At 40.6% G+C, this 24,283-nt stretch overlaps 1 long non-coding RNA gene across 3 annotated transcripts in view; it reads right to left on the bottom strand.

The window, feature by feature from the left end:
* The window catches only part of LOC100487686, a 157,021-nt gene extending 133,329 nt beyond the window's left edge, over positions 1 to 23,692 (bottom strand). For all 3 annotated transcript variants that reach the window (XR_004223225.1, XR_004223224.1, XR_001924805.2), the window contains exon 1: positions 23,261 to 23,692. This is a non-coding gene — a long non-coding RNA (uncharacterized LOC100487686). The remainder of the gene's footprint in view (positions 1 to 23,260) is intronic.
* Positions 23,693 to 24,283: the final 591 nt, after the last annotated feature.

The following is a 24,283-nucleotide window of genomic DNA, read 5'->3' as shown; positions in this document are numbered from 1 at the left end:
AAAACTCCACCTTTGTTGGTTTTTTAGGTAGAGTCCCCCAGCAATGTTCCCACAAATTTCTATATGGCAAAGTGCACACAAATATCTTTCTTGCACATTTATAGAGAGGCAGTTGGCTTAGAACAGGGGTCCCCAACCTTTTATACATGTGAGCCACATTCAAATGGAAAAAGTGAATAAAGTTCTGAGGGTGCCAGATAAGGGCTATAATTGTCTATTTGGCAGCCTACAGGAGGCTCTGTTTGGCATTATACTTGGTTTTTATGCAACCAAAACTTGCCTCCAAGTCAGGAATTCAAAAATAAGCCCCTGCAACATCCAAGGGGTTGGGGAGCAACATGTTGCCCCTGAGCCACTGGTTGGAGATCACTGGCTTAGCCACATGAGTGACTTGTATAATGAGTACAATTACTATACAACTGTATATACTTAATTACAGACCACCATGTATTTTACGTAACACAGTGACCATATAGCCATTGTTATATGCATATCTGTGTTTAAATGTGCTGCTTATCAGTCCTTGTGCTCCTAGAGAGAACCATTCATCCCATGTCATTGCTTCTGCACTAGTTATGGCCAGTATCCCGATTATCAATTTATATGTCCAAAATATTACTTCTTCCAGCCTTCCCTGGGTGAGATGGATTCAGCGCCCAGTATTGGTCCTACATTAAGTTTTTGGTGCTGACCACCCCTTTGCTTTCTATAAGTTTGGCCCTTTTTTAACTGAGGCTTTTCTAAGAAACAGTCACAGAGACAAAACCACAGATAAACTGCTAGATATGACAGAGGATATGCTAGTTAATGAATGTGAAGCAGAATGGACATGTTCATTATAAATATGGAAAAAGGCTATAGTGCTAATACTCTTTGTAACAAACAACCGTGATATAAGTCATTCATAGCAAATATATGGACAAGGCAAATACTTTTTCATTTGTGCAAACAGTTGCGTGTGTGTGTGCAGTGTACGTAACTTGCAGTGTACGTTAACAAATAAGAACTTCCATTGCTTCCATTACGCAGTCCATTACGCAGTCATGTAAAAACATAACAAACGCACACAATGTTCTCAAATTTATTTCTGCAACACATACTATCGCCTGGCTCTGGGGGGTAGAAGTAGGCCTAGATTGAGCACCTAGGGGTGAGCAAGTAAAGCTGGCCATAAATGGGCAGATTTAATCTGCGGATTGGGCCAATTCAGTTGGCCGTGTATCTGCCTGTGTTTTGGCCCCTCCCTGATCGTCTATCTGGAAATCAGTCAAATAGCCAAATATCGACCAGGCAGGTATATAAATCTAGTTGGACAACTCCTGCTGGGTGCTAGGGTTGCCACCTCTGCTGGCTTTCTTCGTCGGGCAGGGGGCGGGTGATATCACTGGTGACATCATGGGGGCAGGGCTACAACGCGGTGATTGTTAGCGAGTCCTGCCCAGTTTTCCTAATATGGGCTGGAGGTTTTGACCTGGTCAAAACCGGACAGGCGGTAACCCTAATAGGGGCCTATTGTGATCCAATCACTAGCCCAACTCATTGGATCAGCCCAATTTGTCCCAGAATAAAATCAGTCAAAGATCTGCTCCTTTGGCCTGAACTTATTGTTAATGGCCAGCTTAGCACAAAACAGGTAACACAGCTGGCAACCCAAAAATGAACCCATAAATGCCTGAATGTTACATTTCCAGCTGAATAAATTGTTCATTTATACATTTTAAAATCATAGGGTTGATCTTGTACTTAGAATCTTTTCTAAAAAGAAACATGGGTCCTTTAAAAAAACCATTCAGAAAAAAGAGAGGTTCACCAACAGTCAGACAGTGCCGAGACATCCACATGTCAAACCCACGTTCCCAGCAGGTTCCTCCTGTACTAATAAAGGATAAGGGGGATTAAGCGCTGAGCAGGTGGTTACACAGACACACGCCCCGAGCTGATACACGCTAAAGGCAAGGAATGCTTCTAAATCACTAACCAGGTACCTGTTTCTTATACAGTTATGGGATCCATTATCTGGAAACCCATGATCCAGAGAGTTATAAATTACAGGAAGGCCGTCTCCCACAGACTCCATTATAAGCAAATAATTCAAATTTGTAAAAATGTTTCCTTTTTCTCTGTAATAAAACAGTACAGGTATAGGACCTGTTATCCAGAATGCTTGGGACCTGAGGTTTTCCGGATAAGGGGTCTTTCCGTAATTTGGATCTCCATACCTTGAGTCTACTAAAAATTTATTTAAACATGAAACAAACCCAATAGGGCTGTTCTGCCCCAATAAGGGGTAATTATATCTTAGTTGGGATCAAGTACAGGTACTGTTTTATTATTACAGAGAAAAGGGAATCATTTAACCATTAAATAAACCCAATAGGGCTGTTCTGCCCCAATAAGGGGTAATTATATCTTAGTTGGGATCAAGTACAGGTACTGTTTTATTATTACAGAGAAAAGGGAATCATTTAACCATTAAATAAACCCAATAGGGCTGTTCTGCCCCAATAAGGGGTAATTATATCTTAGTTGGGATCAAGTACAGGTACTGTTTTATTATTACAGAGAAAAGGGAATCATTTAACCATTAAATAAACCCAATAGTGCTGTTCTGCCCCAATAAGGGGTAATTATATCTTAGTTGGGATCAAGTACAGGTACTGTTTTATTATTACAGAGAAAAGGGAATCATTTAACCATTAAATAAACCCAATAGGGCTGTTCTGCCCCAATAAGGGGTAATTATATCTTAGTTGGGATCAAGTACAGGTACTGTTTTATTATTACAGAGAAAAGGGAATCATTTAACCATTAAATAAACCCAATAGGGCTGTTCTGCCCCAATAAGGGGTAATTATATCTTAGTTGGGATCAAGTACAGGTACTGTTTTATTATTACAGAGAAAAGGGAATCATTTAACCATTAAATAAACCCAATAGTGCTGTTCTGCCCCAATAAGGGGTAATTATATCTTAGTTGGGATCAAGTACAGGTACTGTTTTATTATTACAGAGAAAAGGGAATCATTTAACCATGAAATAAACCCAATAGTGCTGTTCTGCCCCAATAAGGGGTAATTATATCTTAGTTGGGATCAAGTACAGGTACTGTTTTATTATTACAGAGAAAAGGGAATCATTTAACCATGAAATAAACCCAATAGGGCTGTTCTGCCCCAATAAGGGGTAATTATATCTTAGTTGGGATCAAGTACAGGTACTGTTTTATTATTACAGAGAAAAGGGAATCATTTAACCATGAAATAAACCCAATAGGGCTGTTCTGCCCCAATAAGGGGTAATTATATCTTAGTTGGGATCAAGTACAGGTACTGTTTTATTATTATACAGAAAAAGCAAATCATTCTTAAATTTGCTTATAATGGAGTCTATGAGAGATGACTTTCCCGTAATTCAGAACTTCCTGAATACAGGTTTCCAGATAAGGGAACCCAAACCTGTACTTTCTACAGTACTTAACGCCAACTAGGATACAATAATAAAGGCAGAACAATCAAATCGGGTTGATTTAATGTTTCAATGCTTTTTTAGTAGACTTTAGTAGACATTTAGTAGGTAAGGAGATGAAAACTCCATATGCCTGAGCATTGTGGATAAGAGGTCCCATACCTGTACTACACACACCTTGTATACTGGCTATAAATCTTTTATTAAAGCCACACTACAACGTATCCTTCTGTCTACTCTGATATATTTGTTCATATTTGAGACTGACATGCATCTCCACTCTCCGCTTTTTTGGCCTCCATCTTGGAATAGCTTATTTAGAATTTGGATGGCGTTGTTAAAGCTGTAAATCTATAAAACAGCCATGGCGAGCTCAGCATAAGGAGCCCATATAACTTGCATTGTATAATGGATAGAATGGAAGCACAGGAGTGTATTTACCGCGCAGACCAAAAAGGCCCAGGGCTAAGGCAGCAGCAGTACAGTAGGAATACTGTAATTAGAGATATATATTTTCTACGATGATATATTTTACCTAGGCTTATATGTCACCAACTATATCAGCCTGGGGCAGAAAAAAATGTATAAATACCTTTTATTCACATGACTTCAATGAGTCTGTCTCAAAGGATAAGTAAGCCTTTTATATTAAAATCCCCCAAAATGACTCTAAACAGCCCCAGAATAACATACCTTGCTCCCTGTATGCAGATTTATATTGTATCTCTATTACAAGCAGCTGAATTGCAGCTCTTTCAATAACTTCCTTCCGTGAAGCTCCACCCTCTTTTGCTTTATGAGCCCTCCTTCCCTCTCTGACTATGATGACCTCAAAGATCTGCCTACTGGGCATGCTCACTGCCTCTGCTCCAATGGAAATCAATCAGTCATGCCCAATAGGCACCTCTTTGAGCTCATCATAGTTGGAGAGAGGAGGAGGACTCAGAAAGCAAAAGGAGGCGGAGCTTCACACTAGACAAGGAAGCCAGTAAAAGAGCTGTAGTTGAATAGGCTGTAATAGAGCAACAAAATGAATCTGAATGCAGGGAGACAAATATATTTAAAATAAATATTTTGGGGGCTGTACAAAGTAGATTTTTTTTTTTTTAAAAAAGGTTTACTTATTCTTTAAAGGGGAACTGCGCCCCTATTTTTTGCTGGAAAAAAAATTTTATTCTAACAACTTAGCACTCACCCCTGGTCCTGACAAGTGAAACAATACAGCAGAAGCCAATTCTTCACCAGGGCTCCAGACCAACTGGCTTCTGCTGCATTGTTTCAGACAGACACTGCTATCAGTGGCAGCTACATACAAATACCTTTATTAATACAGTGCTGTTACAATAGAAACAATGTTCCCAATGGATACAATGGTTAACATCACTGCAGAAATCCTGACAGATAAACTGAACGTACGATTACCTATATCATTCATTATCTGTACCCTTCAATCTCCAATTAAAATGTAATAAACTCATTTGACACTTTAGGCTTTTATTACATACAGTCACTTCTTGCAGTTGAATCTGAAAACTATTTTATGTAGTGAGTCACAATTAGAGAAAGGCCCTACAGCTGTCTGTCTAGTTGTAATTTACCTTATGTCTCTTACAGTTCTTGCCACTACAAGATTGGACAGGAATGCTCGGCACTTCAAAGTTGGGCTGGTTTAAAGGGGAAGGAAGGGTAAAATGGCACCCCTTTTCCCCAGTTGCTTATCCGCAGCTTTGGACTGGAGCACCTCTTCTTCAAAAAATGCCCCAGCCTGAGGCCGTGCCACCAACTCTTTCTAGTCTTCCAGGCCAGCAGGTAAGTGAATAGACTCACTGAACCCCTTGACTTAACTTTCCTTCTACTTTAATACTTTTTTATCGATGGAACCACATATGAGCCCTAAATAGCTTTCTAACAGCCTTGGGTCCTATATGCATAGGTCCTGACGCTCATGGCCTGCATTTATCACCTGATAACATAATACAGGTATAGCATTCCTTATCCGGAAACCCATTATCCGGAAAGTTCTGAATTACAGAAAGGCCATCTCCCATAGACTCCATTTTAATCAAATAATTCTAATTTTTAAAAATGATTTCATTTTTCTCTGTAATAATAAAACAGTACCTGTACTTGATCCCAACTAAGATATAATTACCCCTTATTGGGGCAGAACAGCCCTATTGGGTTTATTTAATGGTTAAATGATTCCCTTTTCTCTGTAATAATAAAACAGTACCTGTACTTGATCCCAACTAAGATATAATTACCCCTTATTGGGGGCAGAACAGCCCTATTGGGTTTATTTAATGGTTAAATGATTCCCTTTTCTCTGTAATTATAAAACAGTACCTGTACTTGATCCCAACTAAGATATAATTACCCCTTATTGGGGCAGAACAGCCCTATTGGGTTTATTTAATGGTTAAATGATTCCCTTTTCTCTGTAATAATAAAACAGTACCTGTACTTGATCCCAACTAAGATATAATTACCCCTTATTGGGGGCAGAACAGCCCTATTGGGTTTATTTAATGGTTAAATGATTCCCTTTTCTCTGTAATAATAAAACAGTACCTGTACTTGATCCCAACTAAGATATAATTACCCCTTATTGGGGGCAGAACAGCCCTATTGGGTTTATTTAATGGTTAAATGATTCCCTTTTCTCTGTAATAATAAAACAGTACCTGTACTTGATCCCAACTAAGATATAATTACCCCTTATTGGGGGCAGAACAGCCCTATTGGGTTTATTTAATGGTTAAATGATTCCCTTTTCTCTGTAATAATAAAACAGTACCTGTACTTGATCCCAACTAAGATATAATTACCCCTTATTGGGGTTAAAGGGATATGGGGTTGGCAGATAGATATTTTATTATTCTAACTAGTTTATCTGGAAATGTCTTTGAAGAGCATTTTAGCCCCCATAATGAGTGAGTATACTCTTAACTTTCAATGGCAGAAGGACATTGACCAACGGGTGCAGTTCTTAGTCTCACTGCATACTGTAAGTACACGGCCACTCAAAATAAAAGGCCCATGTCTGCAAACACTGGCACATCTGCTTTCCCCTTTCCCTTTCTGACCTAAATTTAGAAGCTTTTGTTTCAGTCATTTCTCTAGAAGTGAAGAAATGTTCTCTCTCAGGAAGTTTCACAGCCCAATGCCCAGCAGTCGCCTCGGAGCGGCTTCCTTATCCCTCTTCCTTGTAAAGAATAAGCTCGGAAACTTCGCATTGCGGCATCTGCTTAATGGCATTACAGTTCTGCCTCCAGCTGTTCGGCTTTGTGCAGAATCCTCAAGTTTCTACAAACGGCACCGATAGAAAGTTCCGACTGCTCCTCACCTGTATTGCAGAAGGATGCCACAAATGCGCGCTACATACGGCTACTTTGCTGCTATAACTACACAGTCACTGCAACAAAGAAGCAGTATGTAGCATGCACCAAGTCTTTCAGAACCGGTAGGGCCACTAGCACTTATGGGCTCCTCTGGAGCATACACAGCCTTGGGCTCTGATTAAGACTATTGAGAGAGAAAATGATGGGCCTCATTTTATCTATTTTTTTGGTGTAATCGGTTTAAGGAGGGCAGTGCTTAAACCAAGTTGCACCCAATCAGAAAATTTGCAGGTCTAGATAAACTTGCAGTCAATCTGAGCATTAGCCTAGTGATGCCAGGACCCTCTTTTATTCCTCCTATCTGGTAGGGCATACACCTGCTGAATACATGCTAAGATCCACTTACTTAGCTTGGATCTTCTCCCAATATCCCCACCTGGACGATATTGGGCTAATTCAGGCTAATTCGGTCGTTGGCCAAAGATTGAATTAGAACAACAGGTATAGGTGCAGTCGGTTCGGGGACCACATCAACAAGCTGATGCGGCCCCCGATCCGACTAAACTTTTACAGGCCCGTCGTTAGTGCCCCATACACGGGCCGATAAGCTGCCAAGTCGGTCTAAGGGACCCATATCGGCAGCTAGAATTGGCCCATGTATGGCCACCTTTATAACTTATGGCGTACAGATCTCTAGACCAGTGCTGTGCAATTAATTAAATGTAGTGGACCCATTATTTCTCTTATAGCATGCTGGAGGGCTAGATTAAATAAAAATTATAATGTCATACACTGAAGTGTAAGGAACCTTTAAGCAGGCTGGGGGGCCATAAATATCCTTTGATGGGCCACATCTGGCCTGCGGGCCTCCAGCTGGGCAGCCCTGCTCTAGATTATTGCACAAGTCCTACAACATCACATACATATTTTTTTCCATTCATTCAGATCTTTTTATATTTTACCTACTGTCCTAAAGGTCCCCATACACGTGAAGATCCGCTCACTTGGCGAGCTCGCCAAGCGAGCGGATCTTCTCCCGATATCCCCACCTACGGGTGGGTGATATCGGGGAAAATGTGGGCTAATTCGAATTATAATGGCAGCAATGGGGCAATTAATTCAGGGACCGCATCAACGAACCGATGCGGTCCCCGATCTGACTAAATCTTTTAACCTGCCCGATCGATATCTGGCTGATTTCAGGCCAGATATTGGTCGGGCATGCCCCTTGTTCCTGCCCCTACATGGGCCGATAAGCTGACGAATCAGTCCAAGGGACCGATATCGGGAGCTACAATGTCCCGATATGGCCCGTGTATGGCCACCTTAACGCCTTACCAATATCTGCTCCTCTGTGGAAGACTCTTTGGATCTTCTGGGAACGGAACTTTAATGAGGGGCTTTAATGTCTCCCATGTCTAGATCAGCAATTTGTCTTATTCTATCTCAGTCCGAGAGGAAGACTGATAAGCAACATAGTTATCTGTGTGTCACAGCCTCCAGTACCTGGGCTTTAGCATTCCCAATCTGGGGGCAGATGACTGATTACAATAGATGAGTGGGGCTACAGACGAGTAACCACTTGTGCTCCTTATCTGCAAAAAAGAGCATCTTGTGAGTCTTATAAACATCTCTACCCAAATATAAGAGCCTTTCAGAGTCAGAGAAGTATTTACTCATTCATCATGAATACTCAGTTTAATGACGGTACAGCGTCAAGCGTCAATAAATATTTTCCGAAGGAATCCTTCCCGCTTACATCAAGATCCTACGCAATACGCCATTCATTCACGGAGCTGCTGCCCCTTAATAAGCAGATGTATGACTATACGAATACAATACAGCCTGTACAATCTCAAGCTTTTTCGGACGCTTCTGCATTGACGCCAGGCATGCCGTCCCCATAGAAACGCTAATATGCCCGTAAGGCGCAGAAGGGAAGTTTGTGCTGTGAATCAGACAAGCTTCATGGCATTTTCTATCCTTCAGCTGGAACTGGCCTAATGGCAATTTGTAGCTTCTGTGCTGGCAATTTCATTGTACGTGTAGAAAAGATTTCAACAGAATTTGCGGCGTTACGCACCGAAGCGGCTCAATTTCACGGTTTCGGGATTCACGGTTTGAAAGATGGCTCACCGATAGTAAAGAGCGTTTCAGTTATTTCCCGAAGAACTGCCTGTCACTAAGAAGGGGGCACCCACTGCTCAGCTGAGACCACAATGTACAATGTCCCTTTAAAACAGTGCGGCCATTGTATATGTTCTCTGTGCTGCAGCAAAGTTAGATAAGAGACAAAAGGCCCCTTTTAAAAAGAGCCCGGCCATTTTCACAAAGTATGTTGCAGACAGGAAATGAATGTCATTTTATTTATATTAAACCCAGCTTCACAGGGAAAGTTATATATTTGGCTCCATGCTGTACATTTCTGACTATTAGAATTTCCCCATAAATGGGTACATTATCCCTCGCAATAACCCAAAATGCCTCCTGGCCTAAAGTCCGACTTTAACGATGCTCTTTTTCAGCAAATACACAGGACGGAAATGGCAGAGGCCTCTTTTATTCATGCAGTCGCTAATGTGGAAATTTTGACTTCTTACTAACGCAAAGATAGGGCGGCACAGAGACTTGGTGGATGAGCCAAGCCTAATGGGCAGTTAGGGTTACATTTAGGGAAAACTCCTGTTTAAATTCATAAACAGTCCTGAAAGCCCAACTTGGCTTGAACGCTCTTTGGAACTGTGACTGAATAGTTCTTCTTAAATGTTGGACCTAAATAAGTCTAACAACCAGTTTCACTGGTCAGAAGATCCAATACTCCCTGTGGCTTGGTTTTTTTTACCCCAATTCTACTCAGACTCCACCTGTAGTTGTCAAATGTTCCTACTTCTCAAAGACATCAGTGGTCAAAATAGCTGCTATTTGTTAGTAGTTGCTTCCCCTTGACTTGATCAGTGGGAGGCACTGTAGGCTGCTGTCCATGGTCCTTCATGGAGGTGGAGCTGCCCACTGATGTCAATGGGAAACACCAACAAGTGAATGTTATGGTCGCTGCTACAAACAGCACTGTTCAAATTGTAGTAGGTGACATAGCTGCATCATTGATATTCTAAGACAAATTCAAATTGGTTTTCTTTTCTATGGAATTCTGGCCTCTATCAGGTTGCTGGGGACTTGTTTACCTTAGCAACCAGGCAGTGGTTTGAATGAGACTGGGGTATGAGTAAGAGAGGGACAGTATGGAAAGATTAGTACTAAAAAGTAACAATAATAATACAGGTATTGGACCCCTTATCCGGAAACCCATTATCCAGAAAGTTCCAAATTACTGAAAGGCCATCTACTTAGACTCCATTTTAATCAAATAATTCATTTTTTAAAAAATGATTACCTTTTTCTCTGTAATAATAAAACAGTACCTGTACTTGATCCCAACTAAGATATAATTACCCCTTATTGGGGCAGAACAGCCCTATTGGGTTTATTTCATGGTTAAATGATTCCCTTTTCTCTGTAATAATAAAACAGTACCTGTACTTGATCCCAACTAAGATATAATTACCCCTTATTGGGGGCAGAACAGCCCTATTGGGTTTATTTAATGGTTAAATGATTCCCTTTTCTCTGTAATAATAAAACAGTACCTGTACTTGATCCCAACTAAGATATAATTACCCCTTATTGGGGCAGAACAGCCCTATTGGGTTTATTTAATGGTTAAATGATTCCCTTTTCTCTGTAATAATAAAACAGTACCTGTACTTGATCCCAACTAAGATATAATTACCCCTTATTGGGGGCAGAACAGCCCTATTGGGTTTATTTAATGGTTAAATGATTCCCTTTTCTCTTTAATAATAAAACAGTACCTGTACTTGATCCCAACTAAGATATAATTACCCCTTATTGGGGGCAGAACAGCCCTATTGGGTTTATTTAATGGTTAAATGATTCCCTTTTCTCTTTAATAATAAAACAGTACCTGTACTTGATCCCAACTAAGATATAATTACCCCTTATTGGGGGCAGAACAGCCCTATTGGGTTTATTTAATGGTTAAATGATTCCCTTTTCTCTGTAATAATAAAACAGTACCTGTACTTGATCCCAACTAAGATATAATTACCCCTTATTGGGGCAGAACAGCCCTATTGGGTTTATTTAATGGTTAAATGATTCCCTTTTCTCTGTAATAATAAAACAGTACGTGTACTTGATCCCAACTAAGATATAATTACCCCTTATTGGGGGCAGAACAGCCCTATTGGGTTTATTTCATGGTTAAATGATTCCCTTTTCTCTGTAATAATAAAACAGTACCTGTACTTGATCCCAACTAAGATATAATTACCCCTTATTGGGGGCAGAACAGCCCTATTGGGTTTATTTAATGGTTAAATGATTCCCTTTTCTCTGTAATAATAAAACAGTACCTGTACTTGATCCCAACTAAGATATAATTACCCCTTATTGGGGCAGAACAGCCCTATTGGGTTTATTTAATGGTTAAATGATTCCCTTTTCTCTGTAATAATAAAACAGTACGTGTACTTGATCCCAACTAAGATATAATTACCCCTTATTGGGGGCAGAACAGCCCTATTGGGTTTATTTCATGGTTAAATTATTCCCTTTTCTCTGTAATAATAAAACAGTACCTGTACTTGATCCCAACTAAGATATAATTACCCCTTATTGGATGCAAAACAATCCTATTGGGTTTAATGGTTTATTGATTTTTTAGTAGACTTAAGGTAAGGAGATCCAAATTACGGAAAGACCCCTTATCTGGAAAAACCCTTGGTCCCAAGCATTTCAGATAACGGGACCTATACCTGTATAAGAAAAAAATCTACTTTTTTATTATGGGCTTTTAAAAGTATAAGAATAACTGAAATTACAGAAAGAAGAATGAAACTGTATGATGGGCATTACGTATAAGGACAGCAGAAAAATGGGGTCAATCACATGTGTGGAAGACTTCTCGGGAGAGTTCTAGAATTACTGTATAAATTAGTTCTGGATGACATGAAGACCTTTGATGAGAATTCTTCTAGAGCTTTCCCGGCCTGCCTGCCCAGTAAAAGGGAGCAGTGAAGCAGTGAGGGCACATAGGATTCTTCCCTTGGCGCGCAGCCATACTCAATGTGCTCGCTGTTTCTACGGCTTCAGCGTTTAAAGGTTCCAAGTGTTGCAGGTTTAAACCCAAAAAGCAATTACTTTCTTTTAACGTTTGTATGAAATATGTTGGTTGAGACTGCTGTTTGAAAAAGCAAGCTTGGAATAGTTTCCTCTCTAAACCAACCCATAAAATACACACGTACTATGTGGAGATGCCAAAAATATCAAGAATGGAATGTCGGATTCCATATGACTTGCTGTAACACTTAGCTGCGATAAAAGAAGAGGCACCTTTGCTGCTCATACAGGCCATGAACTAGGTGTGCTCTGGCTATATATATATATATATATATATATATATATATATATAAAGAAACAGAAAAGAGCACACCCTTCAAGTAGAGGCAACTGCCCTCGGTGCTGGTCAAAGAAAATTCAATAGATAGACAGAGTACCGCACACATAGGGACTTTGTGAAAAACAAAAAAGATTTATAGAAAAAGATATGTTTTATTATTACAGAGAAAATGGAATGATTTAACCATTAAATAAACCCAATAGGGCTGTTCTGCCCCAATAAGGGGTAATTATATCTTAGTTGGGATCAAGTACAGGTACTGTTTTATTATTACAGAGAAAAGGGAATCATTTAACCATTAAATAAACCCAATAGGGCTGTTCTGCCCCCAATAAGGGGTAATTATATCTTAGTTGGGATCAAGTACAGGTACTGTTTTATTATTACAGAGAAAAGGGAATCATTTAACCATTAAATAAACCCAATAGGGCTGTTCTGCCCCCAATAAGGGGTAATTATATCTTAGTTGGGATCAAGTACAGGTACTGTTTTATTATTACAGAGAAAAGAGAATCATTTAACCATTAAATAAACCCAATAGGGCTGTTCTGCCCCAATAAGGGGTAATTATATCTTAGTTGGGATCAAGTACAGGTACTGTTTTATTATTACAGAGAAAAGGGAATCATTTAACCATTAAATAAACCCAATAGGACTGTTCTGCCCCAATAAGGGGTAATTATATCTTAGTTGGGATCAAGTACAGGTACTGTTTTATTATTACAGAGAAAAGGGAATCATTTAACCATTAAATAAACCCAATAGGGCTGTTCTGCCCCCAATAAAGGGTAATTATATCTTAGTTGGGATCAAGTACAGGTACTGTTTTATTATTACAGAGAAAAGGGAATCATTTAACCATGAAATAAACCCAATAGGGCTGTTCTGCCCCAATAAGGGGTAATTATATCTTAGTTGGGATCAAGTACAGGTACTGTTTTATTATTACAGAGAAAAAGGGAATCATTTTTAAAAATTAGAATTATTTGCTTATAATGGAGTCTATGGGGGATGGCCTTCCCGTAACAGGTTTCCGGATAACAGATCCCATACCTGTAAGATGAAGGTCTCAAAAATGCCTGCTGTGCATCATTATCACCCTAATGACCCTATTTCCTTAAAAGTGTAACTGCTCAATCTCTGAATAGTGTTTTTGCTTTGTTTAAATAAAGACAAGGTTCTTGTCCTTAGATAGCTAGAAAAACACAGACGTGTCCAAACAAACTTTAATATATGAGCGCCATTTGTACTTTGCTTATAAAATGCTCTCCATTGCTTACTTGAAGCAGAGGACAAACGGGAGAAAGAGGGTGGCGTTATAAGGAGGGTGACATTTAAACTGATATCATTTAAAGGACCTAATGTTTTCTACTTTTGATGTTTATTTTTAAGAAAAATTTTTAAAAATGCTGTTTTTATTTTTATTTTTGGCACAGAACTTTCAGACTAATAAAAGTTTTCAAATGAAATAAACCTTATAGGGTAGAATTCCTAAAGGTCCAATTGGGTTTTCCAATGAAATTCAAATAAAACTAATATTTTTCCAGATGTTTTTTTTTCCATTTATCATTGAATTTGTTTTTCTCTTTTTTTTTCCCCGTCCGACAGATTTTCATATCAATATATTTTGGGAAAAGGAATGTATGCATGTTGGCAAATGTAGTCACCTAAATAATGTCACCGTGGCTCTTTATTTATCATTATTTATTAATTATTTAACACTTTCTAGACCAGGGGTCCCCAACCTTTCTTACTCGGGAGCCACAGTCAAATATAAAAAGACTCGGAGAGCAACACAAGCACCATAAAAGTTCATGGAGGAGCCAAATAAGGGCTGTGATTGGCTATTAGGCCTCTATGCACCCTATCAGCTTACAGGGGCTTTATTTGGTAGGAAATCTTGTTTTTATTCAACCAAAACTTGCCCCCAAGTCAGGAATTTAAACACAACTACCTGGTTTGGGGGCACTGAGAGCAACACCCAAGGGGTTGGGGAGCAACACAAGCACCATAAAAGTTCATGGAGGAGCCAAATAAGGGCTGTGATTGGCTATTAGGGGCCTCTATGCACCCTATCAGCTTACAGGGGGCTTTATTTGGTAGGAAATCTTGTTTTTATTCAACCAAAACTTGCCCCCAAGTCAGGAATTCAAAAATAACTGGTTTGGGGGCACTGAGAGCAACACCCAAGGGGTTGGGGAGCAACATGTTGCCCCTGGGCCACTGGTTTAGGATTACTGTTCTAGAGATTAAGGGGTAAGTTTACTAAAACTCAAATAAAAAAAAAAATCAAATAAACTCATTTCCACAAATGTCGGACATCTAAGCAGGAAAAAGAAGTCTGAATTTTTCGACTTCTTGCACCAAAACTGTCGCACAAAAAAACAGCATTAAAAATCCAAGAACCAAGAGGTGGTGGATAATCTCTATTCCCCATTAATAAGTACAAGAGACAAATTAATTCAATTCAAAATTATACACCAAACCTACTTAACACCTAAGAAACTACACCAGATGGGTCGCTTGGAACACTCCCGATGCCTTCGCTGCAATGAACCTGACGCTGATTTCATTCACTTACTTTGGAACTGCCCAGATATCTGAAGATTCTGGCAACAAGTCATGTGCTTCATAGCAGACGAACTCTCCTTACCTAAAGTTGCTACCAAATAAAGCCCCCTGTAAGCTGATAGGGTGCATAGAGGCCCCTAATAGCCAATCACAGCCCTTATTTGGCTCCTCCATGAACTTTTATGGTGCTTGTGTTGCTCCCCAAGTCTTTTTACATTTGACTGTGGCTCACGAGTAAGAAAGGTTGGGGATCCCTAGTCTAGAAAGTGCTAAATATTTATTAAATAAGTTCTAAACCCAATCACATGCCTGTTGGGCCTGGTGGACTCCCTATTACCCAAGACCCCTCCAGATCACTTATGAGGGCTCTCTTTTTTATGCACAACCTACCTTCTACTTTAAATAAATGGATAAAGCTAATAAACTCTCAATTGAAACTCTACAGGTTAACTTACTTAGCCAGAGGATGCCCACTAAAGTTTGAGAAGATTTGGAACCTGTGGCTGGAGTCTCCAGCAACTGCTGTCTAAGGGCTCTGGCACACGAGGAGATTTGTCGCCGGCGATTTTTAAAAGAGCGATTTGGCGACAAGACGCCAATGCTAAACCAATGGAAATCGCCAGCGTCAAAACATACGAAAGACTACTTCAAGTCGCCTGCTGTTTCAAATCGCACACAGACCCTTTTCTGAGCAACTTGAGTAAACATGTGGGAGGGGTAACTGTTGAGTGGTACCATGGGTAGCAGATCGCCTGGAGCTCAACTCGTATGAGTAAGGTCACCCACTGTGACCTACAGCACCTACATTTGCCCATTTGTGTCTGTTAGTTACCCCTCCCATATAGATTGTAAGCTCTATGGGGCAGGGACCTCCTTCATCTTGTGTTTCTGACTCTTATTGCAACTGCACCTTGTATTTATTTGTATTTATTGTTGTACTCTGTATTTATCCATTATCTTTAACCCCCTGTTTGTATTAATGTATTCTACTGTACAGCGCTGCGTACATAAGTAGCGCTTTATAAATAAAGATATACATACATACATACATACATACATGAAATCTCTTTGTGTGTATTGTCGTGGCGACTTGTTGCCAAATCGCCGGGGTGGAAAAACGCATGCGACAAGCCAGAGCCCTTAAACACCATAACACACTCTCCATCCCCTACTTCCCCCCCTCCTCACTTTTCTTCCTTCCCTCTTTCTATAATACCCCTTGTTTATAACAAAATCAATAAAAATAGAATTTAAAAAAAAAAAAAAGAAAATCCAAAAACCTCTTGACTCCTACATCTTGCACGCTAAGGATGATGGGAGTGGTAGCTGCGCTGGATGGGAGTTTCTGCCGTCTGTACATTAGGCAGTTTAACAAGACAGAGAGCAGAAAGGGCAGGTGGATAATGTGTTGGTACAAGGGCAGGAAAGTCCCTAAGAAGTACAACAAACAGATTTATAGCTATGTGTATACATTCGTAACTCTCTGGGTCAGACAGGTCAGTGGGACCACTAAGGAGTGAGTAATTCAAGTACTACAATGAGGCAGGGCAGATAGCATCGCTATGCCGGTGTGGGCTAATAAGTCCATAGTACACACGCTTTAACAAAAGCAATTACAAAGCTTTCTGCTGGGTGAAACCATTGTATGGCCAACAGAAAAGCCAGTTGTGGATATTTCAGATTTAAATGGCCGGAACCCTAAATCCAATATTTGTTCTTAAGTAGTGTGCAAACTACGAGAGATAAGACTTGGGTGGGTGGCCAATCCCTTACAGAGTCAGCTAATTCTCCCACTCCCCTTCACCTTCCTTACATTGCAATGTGATGAGGAAAATATGTGTTAAAGGGAAACTATACCCCCAGAATGAATATGTAACCAACAGACAGTTTATATTATGTTAAGTGACCTATTAAAGAATCTCCCCAAACTGGAATATATATATCAGTAAATATTGCCCTTTTACATCCTTTCCCTTGAGCCGCCATTTAGTGATGGGCTGTGTGCTGACCTTTTGTATATGGGCCCCATAAGGTGGAGTGTACAATACTTGCCCCAGTTGCAGAAGGTCACAGCTGCTGCTACACCGTAGGGCAGGGGTGGCAAATACTTTGATCGCGTTCCACCAGTCGATCCCCCATGGATTTCTGATGAAACGGTCGATCGCGGACGAAAAAAGTCTGGCCACCCCTGCTGTAGGGTTTATTACCTAGATTTACAGAAGAGAGCCACGCACAGAAGGTTCAGGTGTACTGGCAATGGCGCTAGCGACCTCGGAACCAAATCCAAACTCAAATTTGACATTAAAAAAAATAGCCACTTTCAGTTTTCTTGACCTTTAAAGTCTCTTAGCTTTTAGATTAAGAGCCCACAGAGCAAGTTACTCGCCCACGATAGATCTCTGCTATGGCGGGCGAGTAACCGCTCCGAAATTGGTGTTGACCGGGAACAATAGAAGTCGCGTGAAAAGTCGCTCTAAGTTGCCTGCAGGAGGAAACTTTGCACTACTTTGGATTACAGAAGCGAAGTCAGAAGCAAAGGGCTTTCCACCTGTGACTTCTATTGTTGGCGGTGGAAAGCCTTTCAGAGTGGTTACTCGTTCCGTAGGTTCTTACCTTTAGGGTTCTGCCAAACTGATCCATTCTGTAAGGCAGGTGGCCCCAAACTTTCTTACTCGTGAGCCACGGTCAAATGTAAAAAGACTTGGGGAGCAACACAAGCACCATAAAAGTTAATGAAGGAGCCAAATAAGGGCTGTGATTGGCTATTAGGCAGCCTCTATGCACCCTATCAGCTTACAGGGGCTTTATTTGGTAGGAAATCTTGTTTTTATTCAACCAAAACTTGCCCCCAAGTCAGGAATTCAAACATAACTCCCTGGTTTGGGGGCACTGAGAGCAACATCCAAGGGGTTGGGGAGCAACATGTTGCCCCTGAGCCACTGGTTGGGGATCACTGCTGTAAGGATCCAGTGAATCCCAAACCAAAGGGATTTGGTGCATCCCTAATGCTGCTGACTGTAAGGCAGCCATACATAATCACACACACAAATAACTGCAGCTCCAGTTTTTCTCTCAGTACAATAAATACACAATACTCGCCAGCACCGACCGCATCGATATTAGCAGGACATAACCATCATAAATATAATTTCACTGGAACAAAATGGCAGAAAGGAGACATTTACTAGCAAAATGATCTATAACAGAATAATAACTTTACTCAGAACCCTGTGCACACTCCATGCCCAGCAGGTATGTACAGTACATTCGCCTTTAACATTATTTCCCTAACCCAGATAATTTTTTATTTTTTTACCATAATTTGAATCACCATACCTTAATTCTACCAATGCAGCTTAGTTCCCATCAAGGTACTGTTTTACTATTACAGAGAAAAAGGAAATCGATTTTATAAACTAGAATTATTTGCTTCAAATGGACTCTGTGGGAGATGGCCTTCCTGTTATACAGAGCTTTCAGGATATTGGGTTTCTGGATAAGAGATCCAATGCGTTCTTCATTCGTTGAGACACATTATGACTGAATGTATGAAGACATCTCGGGGACTACCCTCCCATCCACGGGGATGGCCATAGGTACATCTGGTTTGAAGCAATCAGGCCTCAGCATGAAATGGCCCTTTATCTCTCTGTGCCCTGTCTTGTCTTATTTCATATTATCACAAATCATTCATTTGGACACAGAATGCAACAAATAACTACTTTTGGTTAGCAAACCTTTGGTCCCGGCCCCTCAATCTGATTACGTTTCAGAATTCCATAGGGAAAGGCCAAATGCAACAAAGCATGTACAGGTATGGGACCCATTATCCAGAATGCTTGGGACCTGAGGTTTTCTGTAATTCAGATCTCATACCTTAAGTCTACTAAAAAAATTATTTAAAAAGTAATTAAACCCAATAGGATTGTTTTGGCTCCAATAAGGATTAATTATATCTAAGTTGGGATCAAGTACAGGTACTGTTTTATTATTACAGAGAAAAGGGAATCGTTTAACCATTAAATAAACCCAATAGGACTGTTCTGCCCCAATAAGGGGTAATTATATCTTAGTTGGGATCAAGTACAGGTACTGTTTTATTATTACAGAGAAAAGGGAATCATTTAACCATGAAATAAACCCAATAGGGCTGTTCTGCCCCCAATAAGGGGTAATTATATCTTAGTTGGGATCAAGTACAGGTACTGTTTTATTATTACAGAGAAAAGGGAATCATTTAACCATTAAATAAACCCAATAGGGCTGTTCTGCCCCCAATAAGGGGTAATTATATCTTAGTTGGAACAAGTACAAGGTATGACCGTATTCAGCCAAATCCATGCTCCTGGCCGAACCGAATCTGAAAAATCATGTGACTTTATGTCACATACAGATGTAAGTTGAAAATTTTTCGCGCCACGCACTCCAAGATTTAACTCTTCCTGTATTCAGCCATATCCTTTACAAAGGATTCTGGGTTCAGCTAAATCCAAAAAAGTGGATTCAGAACATCCCTATTAATTACTGCTTAAATAATTTTTTAGTAGACTTAAGGTATGGAGATCCGAATTACGGACCCCTTATCCGGAAAACCCCAGGTCCCTTGCATTCTGGATAACGTGTCCCATACCTGTTTTATTATTACAGAGAAAAAGGAAATTATGTTGAAAAATTAGAATTATTTGCTTATAATGGAGTCTATGGGAGGTGGCCTTTTCGTAATTCGGAACTTTCTGGATAATGGGTTCCTGGATAAGGGGTCCGATACCTTTACGTGTGGGTCTTTGCAGATGATGAGATTAATTCTAAAATCCCTTTATCTCAACAATACATGCTTCCCATCTCACCAATCAGATCACACCACGCCATTTTGAAGAGCTACCCAGCAGGACACTGTAGGTAAGGACACAGTAAATAGAGGTCCCCATGGGTGCCATGTGTTTACCTCAAAATCACACACCTGCTCAACTGGCCAATCATACTGTGGCAAAGGAAAAACTCTTCATACCCCCATGCGTAATAAAAGGCACTACGTTTACCTAGAAGTAATAACCCATAGCAACCAATAAGATGACTAGTAAACCAGTAAGGTGACTAATAAATACTAACTGCTGATTGGTTGCTATGGGTTACTGCTCCTGGGCAAACTTAGTGCCTTTTATTACATAACCCCCTAAATCTGGCCATACATGCATCTGTGAGTGTATGGTGGCCTGTCAAAGTTGCCCAGTATCCATGTACTAAATATACCAGTTTATTGATCAGGCAGGTTTGAAAATGTCATCAGTCATCAGTAGCGTGCCAATGCATGGTGAATTGACCAATGAGGAAGTCAAGCTCCTCTTCACTTCCTGCTGTTCAGACTGTTCTTGCAGACAGCACAAAAAATTATAAAAATAGAACATTTGCCATAAGTGTCCCCTTGTACAAACACCTTCCAGCCTGTGGACATTCAGTTAGAGAGACTACCAGATCGGCCAATATATGGCCAATTTAAGGTTGTTCAAAGCTGCTGAGTTTTAATGTGCCTTCAGTTTACTCCAAAATCTATCTGACCAATGAGATTGCGGCATTCCATATTATAAGAAAACTACTCAGCACTTTGACAAAAGAGATAGCATATACCTAGAAGTGTTCAGAGATGTGCAGTTTGACCCTGCCATCGGATTACTTCAAAATCACATGCCTAAATTCTGACCAATGAGATTGCCCTACTCCACAGTATTAGGTTGCTGTCAAAATGTATGCAGACTAATTGCCTGCAAACCCCATTACCAGCCAATACTGGTTAAAGGCCAATGTACCAATCCAACAAAAGGTGTAACATAAATCTCTAGGGAAACGCTGGGTACCTCAGCTACTATATCTATCTACATAGTCCATCTATCTATATATACAGGTATGGGACCTATTATCCAGAAACAGGTACAGGTATAGGACTCATTATCCAGAATGCTCAGGACCAAGGGTATTCCGGATAAGGGGTCTTTCCATAATTTGGATCTTCATACCTTAAGTCTACTAAAAAAACAATAAAACATTAATTAAACCCAATAGGATTGGTTTGCCTCCAATAAGGGGTAATTATATCTTAGTTGGGATCAAGTACAGGTACTGTTTTATTATTATAGAGAAAAGGGAATCATTTAACCATTAAATAAACCCAATAGGGCTGTTCTGCCCCAATAAGGGGTAATTATATCTTAGTTGGGATCAAGTACAGGTACTGTTTTATTATTACAGAGAAAAGGGAATCATTTAACCATTAAATAAACCCAATAGGGCTGTTCTGCCCCCAATAAGGGGTAATTATATCTTAGTTGGGATCAAGTACAGGTACTGTTTTATTATTACAGAGAAAAGGGAATCATTTAACCATTAAATAAACCCAATAGGGCTGTTCTGCCCCAATAAGGGGTAATTATATCTTAGTTGGGATCAAGTACAGGTACTGTTTTATTATTACAGAGAAAAGGGAATCATTTAACCATGAAATAAACCCAATAGGGCTGTTCTGCCCCAATAAGGGGTAATTATATCTTAGTTGGGATCAAGTACAGGTACTGTTTTATTATTACAGAGAAAAGGGAATCATTTAACCATTAAATAAACCCAATAGGGCTGTTCTGCCCCAATAAGGGGTAATTAAATCTTAGTTGAGATCAAGTACAAGGTATGATCGTATTCGGCCAAATCCATGCTCCTGGCCAAACCAAATCCGAAAAATCACTTTATATCACATACAAACGCAAGTTAAAAAATTTTCGCGCCACGCACTCCAACATTTAACTCTTCCGGTATTCGGCCATATCCTTTATAAAGGATTCTGGGTTCAGCTAAATCCAAAAAAGTGGATTCAGAACATCCCTATTAATTACTGCTTAAATAATTTTTTAGTATGGAGATCCGAATTACGGACCCCTTTTCTGGAAAACCCCAGGTCCCGCGCATTCTGGATAACGTGTCCCGTACCTGTACATGCAAATGGCTTACAAGAGACATATAATTATGCCCAGATTTAAAGTGATATGCTAGAAATAATTTCCCACTGTCATACCTGGATGCAATAAATACATACTAGTCCCACCAAAGTTAAACCTGCGGAGAAGCAGTGCCCGGCGAATTATTTATCCCCATTGTAAGAAAGAAAAAAGAAATCCAGATCGACACAATCCGTTATATATCAGCAACTTTCCCAATGGCACGTGCTAAGTTGCAGAACTGACAGTGTTTTTTTCCCCTGCACCCTCCTCACTAGTATCCATGTCTGAAAATAGATGCCAGGCCCAGTAGCAATGGGGCCGGAGATGTAGGGGATCATATGCTGCACATATTACATAACTGAGCCTTGATGGATGTGTCCCATTCCCAGCAGCCTAGCTGTCGAACAAACAGCTCATACGGTTTTAATTTGTACGGCGGCGGAAGGGGGGGCACATATCGCCCCCATTTTAATTTGGCACGCGTGCGACATACATGTGCGTGTTTTCTTTTTCTCTTTATGTTGCATAAACCGGCGCAGTGTCATTATGAAAATGATGCGGCATCAGAAAGCAAAACCTTTGATTGTTATTGTGGGTGTTTGGAAGTCACATGTGCACAAACAGTCATCGGCTCGTCCACATGGCACAGGTACAAAGTGTCAGAAAGGCAGGTATTTTACGGATACACGGCTCAGGAGTCGGAATCTTGGAATAAATCAGGGTCTCTCTTGTGTTCACGCTCATAAAATGAGAGCTGCGAGCCAAGACTGGGAACACGAGGTCGTATTAAGCACCTTTACCTCTTCACCATGTGCTCGTGCGGCCTAAATTCGGATGGAACGTTATTCGCTCCCGGAGAGCATATAAGTAACAATAATATGCATTTGTACGTAGAAACAAGTAAAAAGATTTGTTTCTTTTTTACTTTCATTATCTAGCAAGGCAGCCAGCCATAGCATAAACATGTATGTAGAGATTGCCTACACGGAGCAGGAATGCAGTATAAATCATCCATACACAAGCACTTTGTACCTTATTCTACCAAAGGCTTCTATATTTAGGAGAATAAGCCCAGCCTGATCGTTACGAGCGGGGATGAAAAAATACGCAGTCGTTTTCTCACAAAGTTACAATCAAAATTCAGCTTTTTTTATATGTCGGGAACGTTATGTATTTTAGCAGGATTCCGTGCTGAAAACATAAAGCTTTTTGGGATGGTTGGTTATAAATGGAGCTTGGTTAATAAGCTTCTCGGTGATGCACTCCAATTAATCCCAGGGAAACACAGGCAAAGGAACGACGGCGGTGGGAAAATGTAAGAAAAGCCACAGTATGTGCTTCCGCTAGCTCTTGTTTTGGCATCTTTACCTGCAGAATGAGTGGGGCAGCATCAGCACGCACCCTAACGGATTGATACTCACCCAGAGATGCCCGCGTTGCCCGGCCGGAGGTGCCATCGTATAATCCATGGGGAAAAAAAAGGAAAGTGGGGCGCGTGGATAAAATAAATCCCCAACGTGAAGGCTGTAGATCAGTTTCCATGTGCTCGGAGCACGCGCTCGGCTCAGTGGAAGGTTCTGCTGTCGGACTGCTGTGACGTCAAGAATAAACAGACAGAGAAACACACACACACCCCCTTCGTACAGTGGCACGGTCCCTGCGAGTCGATGGGATGCTGCATTATAGGCACCCTGGTGGGGGGGGGGTATTTCCGACACAAGGCAACTTTGAATGAACGTGACGGTGGCAGTGCGGGGCAGGTTTGGGTGAATGCAGAGCTGCAGCGGGGCTCTCCCTCGTGCTGTGCAGGCTGCAGCTAGCTCTCCTGACACACACGCTGCTGTGGGAGTGGAGGAGGGGTGTGTGGGGAAGTGAACAGAAGCTTTAACACTATGGCTATGGCCTGGGCTGCTGGGGGGGGGAGGCATCCGGGTGAATTCCTCCCACCTTGGGCTTCTCCGTCTGGGTCACTTGACTGACAGCGACCGACCTATAATACATGTCGTATCAGACATCCTATGTATTATTATTATTAACATTTATTTATAAAGCGCCAACATATCCCGCAGCGCTGTACAATAAGTGGGTTTCATACATTGGACATACAGAGTAACATATAAAGCAACCAATAACCGATACAGGAGGTGAAGGGAGCCCTGCCCAAAAGAGCTTACACTCTACAAGTACAAACTAGGGATGCACCCACTTTTTTGGGTTTGAACCCACCCTGAAGGATTCGGCCGAATCCCGAACCGAATCGGAATCCTTAATAACATATGTATGTGTGTATGTATATCTTTATTTATAAAGTGCTACTTATGTACGCAGCACTGTACAATAGAATACATTAATACAAACAGGGGGTTATTAAGATAATAATAGATAAATACACAGTATTACAATAAATACAAATAAATACAAGATACAGTTGCAATAAGATAAGA

This window comes from Xenopus tropicalis, chromosome 6, assembly GCF_000004195.4.
Source record: "Xenopus tropicalis strain Nigerian chromosome 6, UCB_Xtro_10.0, whole genome shotgun sequence".
Taxonomy (NCBI): domain Eukaryota; kingdom Metazoa; phylum Chordata; class Amphibia; order Anura; family Pipidae; genus Xenopus; species Xenopus tropicalis.
Note: the sequence above shows the minus strand (reverse complement) of the source record. Positions and strands in the feature narration are given on the sequence as shown.